The following is an 8,935-nucleotide window of genomic DNA, read 5'->3' as shown; positions in this document are numbered from 1 at the left end:
CTCTCTCTCTCTCTCTCTCTCTCTCTCTCTCTCTCTCTCTCTCTCTCTCTCTGTAGTTTGAGATCCCAAGATCCATGGAACAATGCCTCCCACATTCAGAGGGGATACCCACCTCAACTAACTCTCCATGATATTTCATTTGCAAATTTGTGTATACTCTCATGTCTTATTAAAAATAAATCATAGCAATTCTGATTGACTTAAACTGTTTTCTTAAGTCATTATATTATGAGAAATGATAACATTGAAATATTCCTAATCAATCAGAGTAGAAATTATTTGGGGGGGAGGATAACACTAAGATGAGGAGGCACCAAACCCTTTGTCATAATTTCTCGTTAAGCCTTTTGTCAGTTTTTGTTGTTGTTTTGGTTTTGTTTGGAGCCATAAACACGTCTCTTTAGTTTTGAGCATGGGTGAGAGGAAGAAAGAGTCAGGAGAGGCTTAAGCTGAAACCAGGGATTGGAACGTGAGGTGGAATAGAAGCCGGGAATTGCAGATGGCATGGGAAGGAATGGGGCATCTCATGAAGTCTGGTCAAGGCCTCTCAGCAGCTGAAACCAACTGTCCCAACACGTTAACCCCGAAGGCCCACTGAGATGATGCTCTCTCTATACAGAACTATTTTCTAATAGGAATATTAAAATAGCAATGAACCATATTCAAAGCCCAAGTATATATCCTTCTCCTTCCATTTTCTGATAATCTCACAAACAACACTGTTAATTTTGTTAGTATTCTGTCTAAACTCCACCTCCACAGTTACCTGGCAACAGCCAGGTAGGCCTGGCCCACTCTAAAAGGGGCTGCTTGCCCCCCCCTTGCTCTTTTGCTTTCTTGCTTCTAGCTTCTCTCTGTCCCCTCACCCCTCTCCTTTCCCTTCCCCCTCTCTCCACATGGTCATGGACGGCCTCCACTTCTCCTCTCTCCCCTTTCTCTTCCTCTGCCATGTTCTTCTCTTTCTCTTCCCCCACCTTTGCCCTATCTCCTGAATACCGCCCCGTCCCCGAACCGTTTGGTTTGGTGTTGTTTAGTGTTCTAAGCTGCCTGCTGACGTCTAACAAATTTTGTTTACATTGTGTCTTAGAGTTGATTCCTGCACAAAACATCATGGCCAAGAAACAAGCTGGGGAGGGAAGGGTTTATTCAGCTTAGGAAGTCAGGACTGAAACTCACACAGGGTAGGAACCTGAAGGCAGGAGCTGATGCAGAGGCCATGGAGGGTGCTGCTTACTGTCTTGCTTCTCCTGGCTTGCTCAGTTTGCTTTCTTACAGAACCCAGGACCACCATCCCAGGGATGGCATCACCAACAATGGGCTCTCCCACCTTTTATTACTAATTGAGATAATGCCTTACTGCTGGATCTCATAGAGGCATTTCCTTAGGGAAGGCTCCTTTGTGATAACTCCAGCTTGTGTCAAGTTGACACACAAAACCAGCCACTATACATGGAAAATATCTTAACTTCTCATGTAACTCTTATGGTGGAAGGTTTTACGTTATCTACTGTAATATTGTTCAGTGCATCTCAGGAAATATTTCATGACCCCATTCAAATTCCTTAGTAACCCTTTAGAGATAGCAACTTCAGAATCATGGAAAATCATACATATGGCTATGGGAAAAGACCAGTGAGTAGGACTCTCCTTGGAGAAGCCCATACACTCTTGGGTGTCTTGTTCTTTTCCTGAGTGCTTTCTTTCTATTTTATTAACCCTTGTGCTTAAAACCTATGGTTAGAAAAAAAAATCTGTTTCAGTAAATTCCAACTTTGCTTCCTACTGACATGCCCTGAAATTCCTTTCAGTAATGAAGTCAAGGATCCAGTGTTACCTGAATGGAGTTCTCTGAAAAGAACTCCTTAGGCTTCAGGCAGAGGGGAGGGTGAGTCAGGGTGGGTGCAAATGGGGGTGGACTGTGTCTCTGACAGACTCTCTGATCAGATGCAAATCTCCACATAATGAGCACGCATTTCTTGCCTGTTTTGTGCTGCTCTGAGTTCTTACTTTAGAATGGACATCTCGCATTTTCATAAAGAACTCATGGAATGTCTGGAATTCTGCTTAGAAAAAGGAATTTGCATCTTGCTGTGAGGCAGGAAGCACTTACTTTCTCTTAGCCCCAGTGTCAGACTTCATGCTCCAGGCATTCTCTAAAGTGGAGGTGCCTGGCTCTGAAGTTGAAACTGCTTTAAAAAACAGGACTCAGCAACTGAAATTGGGAAGGTTGCTATATACATAGTTGAAAAAGTTTGAAAACCTGTGTGTCATTCACTTTGAACATATGATTTAATTAGTCATCTTTATGTTTTGTTTTGCAAGCATTTATTTTATAGGTATTTCCCATGAATATATTTACTGGGAACAAATGAAAACAGTAAGTAGTTTAGTATACTTACAGGTTTTGTCCCAGGAGTTTTTGTAATAAATGCCTCAGCCAATGGACTGAAAAGTAGTTAAAAATTATCCATGCAAATAACAAGGGAACCAGCATAGTAATCACTTTATTTATTTACTTTTAATACTAAAACTAATTTTTGTGAATTGCAACTTCTTTTTTAACATTAGTCTTTACAGCTTTTCACGGTTCCCTTCTATATGTGTGACCTGGACTAGAAACTGGAGGTCCAGCCTGTTGTCATTCTTCTTAGATTGGCCATTTTTACTTTGAGAGGGGCTGGATGCACAGGTCCACAGATCAGTAAGTATGGTCTCTTGTTTGCTGTTTTATCCCCATCATCAATAACCACATCCAAATTTCTGGTATTTTATTTAGTTCCTAAGTTTACTGGAGTTAATAAGTATGTGAGGTTCTTCTAGGTCTTTGTCTACTATGTTGTGAATGTAATTTCTTTTTGTGAAATATAAGAATCCTTTAAAAAAATAAAAAGGAAATTCTCTATTTTTCTTGTATACTCATTATCTTGTAAGATACCACAGAGAAAAGAGCAGCCATTGTACTTTCTTCACTACTTTTGTTTGGCTCTGAGTGGTACAATCCATCCAGAAGAAATACCTGGCCATTTTTATTGTTATCAATACATTCTTTGTTCCACATTTTATTTAGTATGATAACTAATTGAAGATTTACTCTTGCCTGGTATGGTGCTACAAGCCTGTAGTTTCTGGTACTTAGAAGGCTGTACTGAGAAGACAGCTATACCACAGAGATTTGTGGTAAGCCTTGGACAATCCTAATGTGGTTGAATGGCCTGTAGGCTCATATATTTGAATGGGTGGTGCTATATGAAAGGATTAGAAGGATTAGAAGGCATGGCCTTGTTGGAGAAAGTATGTCACTAGGGATGGGCTTTGAGGTTTCTAAAGCTCATGCCCAGCCCAGAGTCAGTCTCTCATACCCCCTCTGCCTACCAGTCAGGATGTAGCCGTCAGTTACTGCTCTAGGACTTGCCTGTGTGCTGCCATTCTCCCTGCCATGATGATAATGGACTAAACCTCTAAAACTGTAAGCTAGTCTCCACTTACGCTTTTTTTTTAAAATAAGAATTATCTTGGACATGGTGCCTCTTCACTGCAATAGAACAGTGACTAAGATATCTAACAAGACTCCATCCTATCGTCCCAACTCCTACCAAGGAGAAAAGATTTCTCACACTGCTTTTATTACTTCACAAATGAAATTGTCAACTATCTTCATAATAATGAGAATGTTGAAATCTAAGCATGTGGGTTGGAGGGAAATGAAGCTATATTTTGGTGTTGGTGACCTTGGGTAAATAACTCTAAAGGGGTCTGGTTCTAGCTTCTTCATTGTTGACATAGACCATCTGTTCAGCAAATTAAGCGATATTGTCTGCTTAATGTCCAGAGAGAGGACTTTTTCAGGTAAAGAAAATGAGTTTTTTGTTATTAGTGAGTATTTTGTCATCTTCCATAGTTACTATGGGAAAAAAGTAGAGGCTGAGGTGGATAAGAATTCTCAGAGTAGTTTGGACTTCTGCATCATCTGAGAAATGGAAGACTCTCTTACTGATTTCACTCAGACACTGAGTTAGTATTTAGTAAACAAGCCAGCTGTGGTGGGAGGTATTAAAAGAGACAGCTGCTGGCTGGCTCCTGGCTCTGCCTCTGTGTTCCAGCACTAAGCTCAACACTGGCTGGTCTCAGTCCTGCCGGTCCGGGGCCCCTGAAACATTGGTGTGGTCACTGCCTCTGCCTGCTGTCAACCTCAGGACTAGATATCACAATACACAGTAACCACCCGGTGAATCAAAACTCTTAATGCTTATAGTTAACCAGTCAGATTCATATATCATCCAATATTCAAATCCCAAGATACCCACACAATAATTTCAAGGCCAATTGATAATGATAAGATGCCAACACAGATTAGACAATTATCCCATTTATCCTAACCTTTTGGTTTTATATCTACCTAAAGCTGGTTAAAGCCATGCTGGTTTACATCTGCTTCCATTTTCACTCTCCCTTCTCTCTCCTCTCCCCCACCCCTCTCTCTCTCCCACTCTTAGCTCCATCTCCATTTTCCCTGTCTAATCACAGGCCTCCTGCTGCACTAATATTTAAATAGATTGGGCAGGGAAATTTCTGCCACAGCCAGCCTTTTCATTTCTTGTTTTATAACATAGAATTGGAGAATGTGAGGGTGTGGGGGGGAGATTATACATAAAAATGTTCTTCTTCCCATGGGGCAGTGAGATAGCCCAACGAGAAAAAGCAACTGTTGCCAAGCATACAGACTTGAATTTGATACCTGGGGCCCACATAATGGAGGGTGAGGATGGACTTCTGCTAGCTGCCCATGTGCGTGCTGTGACATTAGCATGCGTGCTTGGATAAAGGTGCTCTGAGTAAGAGGGTATGAGTGATAATGAAGCAGAGGCTAAGAGACATAAGCACATGGGAAGGAGACACCCCCACTTCCATGGAGCTTATGCTCTAGAGGAGAAGCCGCAGTTGCTCTTCCAGCAGTCATGGTGCAGTGAGGGAAGCGGAGATCATTCCACACACCTGAAGGTTCATACTTTGGGAAAGCCTAAGGCCATTGGCTGAAGCTGGGTCAGTCTTTCTGTTGGGGATCGGGAGAGCAGGACTTCATAATTGTCTGAGATGGAAATGTACAATTAGAAATATCGAGGAATACGGGGAAGCATGTAGTGTTATTCATGAATCTTGAATAAAGTTACTTCGTTAGGTGATTTTTTTCTCTACCAGTGTTCAGCTACCTTGCTGCAAATTTCTTGGTTTTAGTGAAATTCTACAGGACTGAGATTGTTTGGTTAGTTACAACAAATAACTTTGATAAATGAATGGATTACTCACTTATTTTTAGGGACGTGATTGAACTTGAGTGTTGGTTTAAAAATTCTTGAAAGTGTGCCCATTTGTTAGCCAAAATCAAATCCAATCTCTTCCAATTAATTTAAAGTACAGACTTTTGGCATGTGGGCATTAAAAACATACCTTACCCTCATTTTAAAATGACATATTGATCCATTATCCAACTTTTAAAACTGGACTAAATTGTAGCAGCTGAAATGGTTATTGCTGAGCTTTCAGACTTCTGAAAGACTATTGTGATTTTGGTAACATGGGAAAAGCATTGGTTTTGGCCAGTGCTGTTTAATGTGAAGACCTCCCATGCTTGCCCGCCCTGTCATTTGAGAGCTGTTCTTCTCTCCTGCTCTCTGTATTTCTTTTAACAGCCCTCTAATGCTTTAAACAGGTTCCACCATTTCACCATCAGAGACAGGTTCACAGTTGATGACAAGGTGACAGGCAGCACTGTTGAGTGTGAGGCTCTGTTACTATCCGCTGTATTCTATCTGTCTCCACGAGCTTCCTTCCTTACTAGGTGAGAGAGTTCAGGTCCTCAGACTACTGCATAAGACCGTAGGAAGGATGTTAAAAGCCCAGGTATCTATCCTTTGGAGACTTTTGGCCACTATCTTAAGAAAACTTGAAAAGTTATTAATATCAAGTATTTACTGTATCCTTTCCAGTGATGCAATGGATTCTTCTCAACCTCACTCTGTAGTGCTGGATAGGAAGACAATCTCCCCCACGACATAAAGAGTGTATGAGCTGCCAGCACTGCTTGGTGTGGCAAGCTAGAGTGACCTTACTGTCCACTAATGTGTTTGCCCTGATCTTCCTCATGGACAATGTCGCTTGAGGAAGAATTACAGAGTATGTGGCCGAGAATGTCCATCACTCATCTTTTCTGCTGAAACCTTTCCCCATCCATTTTGGGTGGATACCAAAACCCTAATAACAACCTAATAAAAACCCTAATAACAACCCCTCTTTTAAAGAATTCTCTTGGATATTGCTCAGTTATCAGCTTTTTATATTAGAACTGAACTTTAAGGCTTCTGACTTATTATAAACTATCTTTTTAATTTGAAGGCTTAATTAGATTTATTCTAGGCATCCACTATCTAGAATCTGCCTAACTACTAATACTTAAACTACTGAAAAATAATTTACCTTGTCTAAACAAGTTTGCTTGAACACCTTTGAGTCATCATGATCTTCACGTACTGTCCTCTACTGGTCTTTGACCTCCTCAACTTCAGCCAGAAAGAGAGACCAGTAAGCAACAAATATTAAGTAGGACATAGTTTAATACTATACACCGGATACGAAGCTGCTTCTGGTTAGTCAGTGGCTCGTCCATCTGCATTATAATATCCTCTGGGAGTGAGCTGATACCTTTTAAAAGAATCCTTCTAGCCTGTCTAAGAATATACCTTTACAGCAGTTACCCTGTATTAGGTGTTAATGGAATGCGGGAGAGCAGGTCCCAAATGGACGGTGAATAATAGTCCTATATTCTCCACTAATAGTAATACCAGGAAATCTGAGAATAAAGAATGCTTCACAGCTAGGCTGAACTCTATTAACCATGACCGGAAAATTTATGTATGTGGTGGGAAGCCGCATCTCCTAGAGTGTGACTAGGATAGACTGGGGTAATAAACTTAATTAGTTTTGACATCTGTAACCAAAAGCATAGTTCTCTGACACAAGACTGTCACACTCTCAGCAGTTTGAGAAAAATGAATTTTCACCAACATTAGCTAGAAAAAGGAGAAACCCAAATCTCTATCCTGGATGTTAAAGTGAACAAATCTTCAAATCCCTCTGAAATTATATTTTAAATCTTCATCTCTGTCACATTTTTTTTTCTCAGTGCGATCACATCATTACGTACTGGCTTGAAAAATGATCCAAATAGTACATGTACAAAGAAGCAGATTGACTTAAGTGGGAACATTTACATCATCTAATCCGGCTTAGGCGAGTAGGTCTCCGCAGCTGCCCTGGCTCTGCGTGCCTACAGCTCTCAGCTCTCAGAGGTGGTAAGTGGGAGCTTACCTGCTCAGCACTGAATACTTTGTTAACATAGCTAGAGAAGGGGACCCTTGAAGTCAGTAGTTGAAGTCACTATTTGGCACACCAGTATCTAGTAACTTTTCAGTAGGGATGCTAAAAAGGATACTTGATTAATTAGTGTGTGTGTGTATGTGTGTGTGTGTGTGTGTGTATGTGTGTGTGTGTGCATGTGCATTCTCATATATCATATGTACATGCATGTACATGTCATGACACATGTCAAGATTAGAATATAATGACATTTCCACCTTTCCTTTCCTCACTTTAAACCCTCCCATGTCTCCCTCCTCACTCTCTTTCAAATGTATAGCTTCTTTTTTATTAATTATTGTTATATACATGTATGTATCTCTTCATAGGTACATAAATGTGACCTGCCCAGTCTATGTAATATTACTTATGGGTATGTTTTAGGGCTGCCGATTTAGTATTGGATAGCCAATTGGGATGCTCTTCTCTGGGTAAGACTATTCTACTCTCTGCATTTCTTAAGTAGCCTTTGTGTAGGGTTGAGGCCTCTTGGGATTTCCCCTGCTCACTTTAGCTTGTCTACTGTCCTGTTCAACTCACACTTAGGCAGTCATGTTGGCAAGACTCTATAGATGTAGCTTCTGATATCTATAGGAGAAACATCACAGCAAACTCCTTGTTCCTCTAGTGTTTGCAATCTTTCTGCCTCCTCTTCCAAAATGACCCCTAACCCTTAGACTTAGGGGAAGTTGTATTATAGGTGTGTTCTTTGGGTCTGGGCTCCACAGCTTTGCATTGTGATCAGCTGTGACTTCTGTAATAGCCTCCATTTGTTGCAAAGAGAAGTTTCCTTGGTGAGAGGTAAGGACTATACTTATCAATGGGTATAAGAACACAGTTTTAGAACATAGTTAGGATTATGCATCTTTAGTAAAGTGGTGGTTGTAGGTTCTCCTTTAAGATCCATGTCTTCACTAGCCCCGAGGAAATGGCTAGGTTTCTAATAGTGGGCATTATTTTTCTCTTATTGGGCAGATCTTAAGTCCAATAAGAGAGCTGTTGGTTACTGTCAAAATATGTGTGCCACTACTATACTCTTAGGGTTATTGTGCCATCCTGGTCATGGTAGGTCATAGGCATCATAGCTGGGTAGGACTGCTGGTTGTTTCCCTTCTTTAGAATCTTGCATGGGACTAATTTTCAGATTTTAAAAATTCTAAATAAATAAAAATTTATTCTATAAGTTAAATAATTTGAGTTAAACTAATAGTTTATATGTTCACAAAGTTGTGCTTATTTCATTTCTCCTAGAATACTGGAATATTTCTCTCCAAAGGAACACTGTACCCAGTTACCATCATTCTCAGACTTCTGTCACAGCTCACATCCTTATGAAAGCATTAGCATTGAGTCATTGTGACATTTATATGAATGAAATTATACAATTGTGATCTTTACTTTTGGTGTCTTTCACTTTGTGTATTGTTTTCAAGGCTAATTTTTTTAGATGATATTTCTTTTTATGGCCAAATAATGTTTCTCTCTCTCTCTCTCTCTCTCTCTCTCTCTCTCTCTCTCTCTCTCT

The 8,935-nt window shown here is 40.4% G+C and overlaps 1 protein-coding gene across 1 annotated transcript in view; it reads left to right on the top strand.

The window, feature by feature from the left end:
• Fsip1 (fibrous sheath interacting protein 1) overlaps positions 1-8,935 on the top strand; it is a 123,272-nt gene that overhangs the window by 72,468 nt on the left and 41,869 nt on the right. The window lies entirely within an intron of this gene.

The sequence above is a fragment of the Grammomys surdaster genome, unplaced genomic scaffold (genome assembly GCF_004785775.1).
Source record: "Grammomys surdaster isolate TR1022 unplaced genomic scaffold, NIH_TR_1.0 170, whole genome shotgun sequence".
Classification (NCBI taxonomy): Eukaryota; Metazoa; Chordata; class Mammalia; order Rodentia; family Muridae; genus Grammomys; species Grammomys surdaster.
The sequence above is the reverse complement of the archived record's forward strand: the minus strand, read 5'-3'. Positions and strand labels throughout refer to the sequence as shown.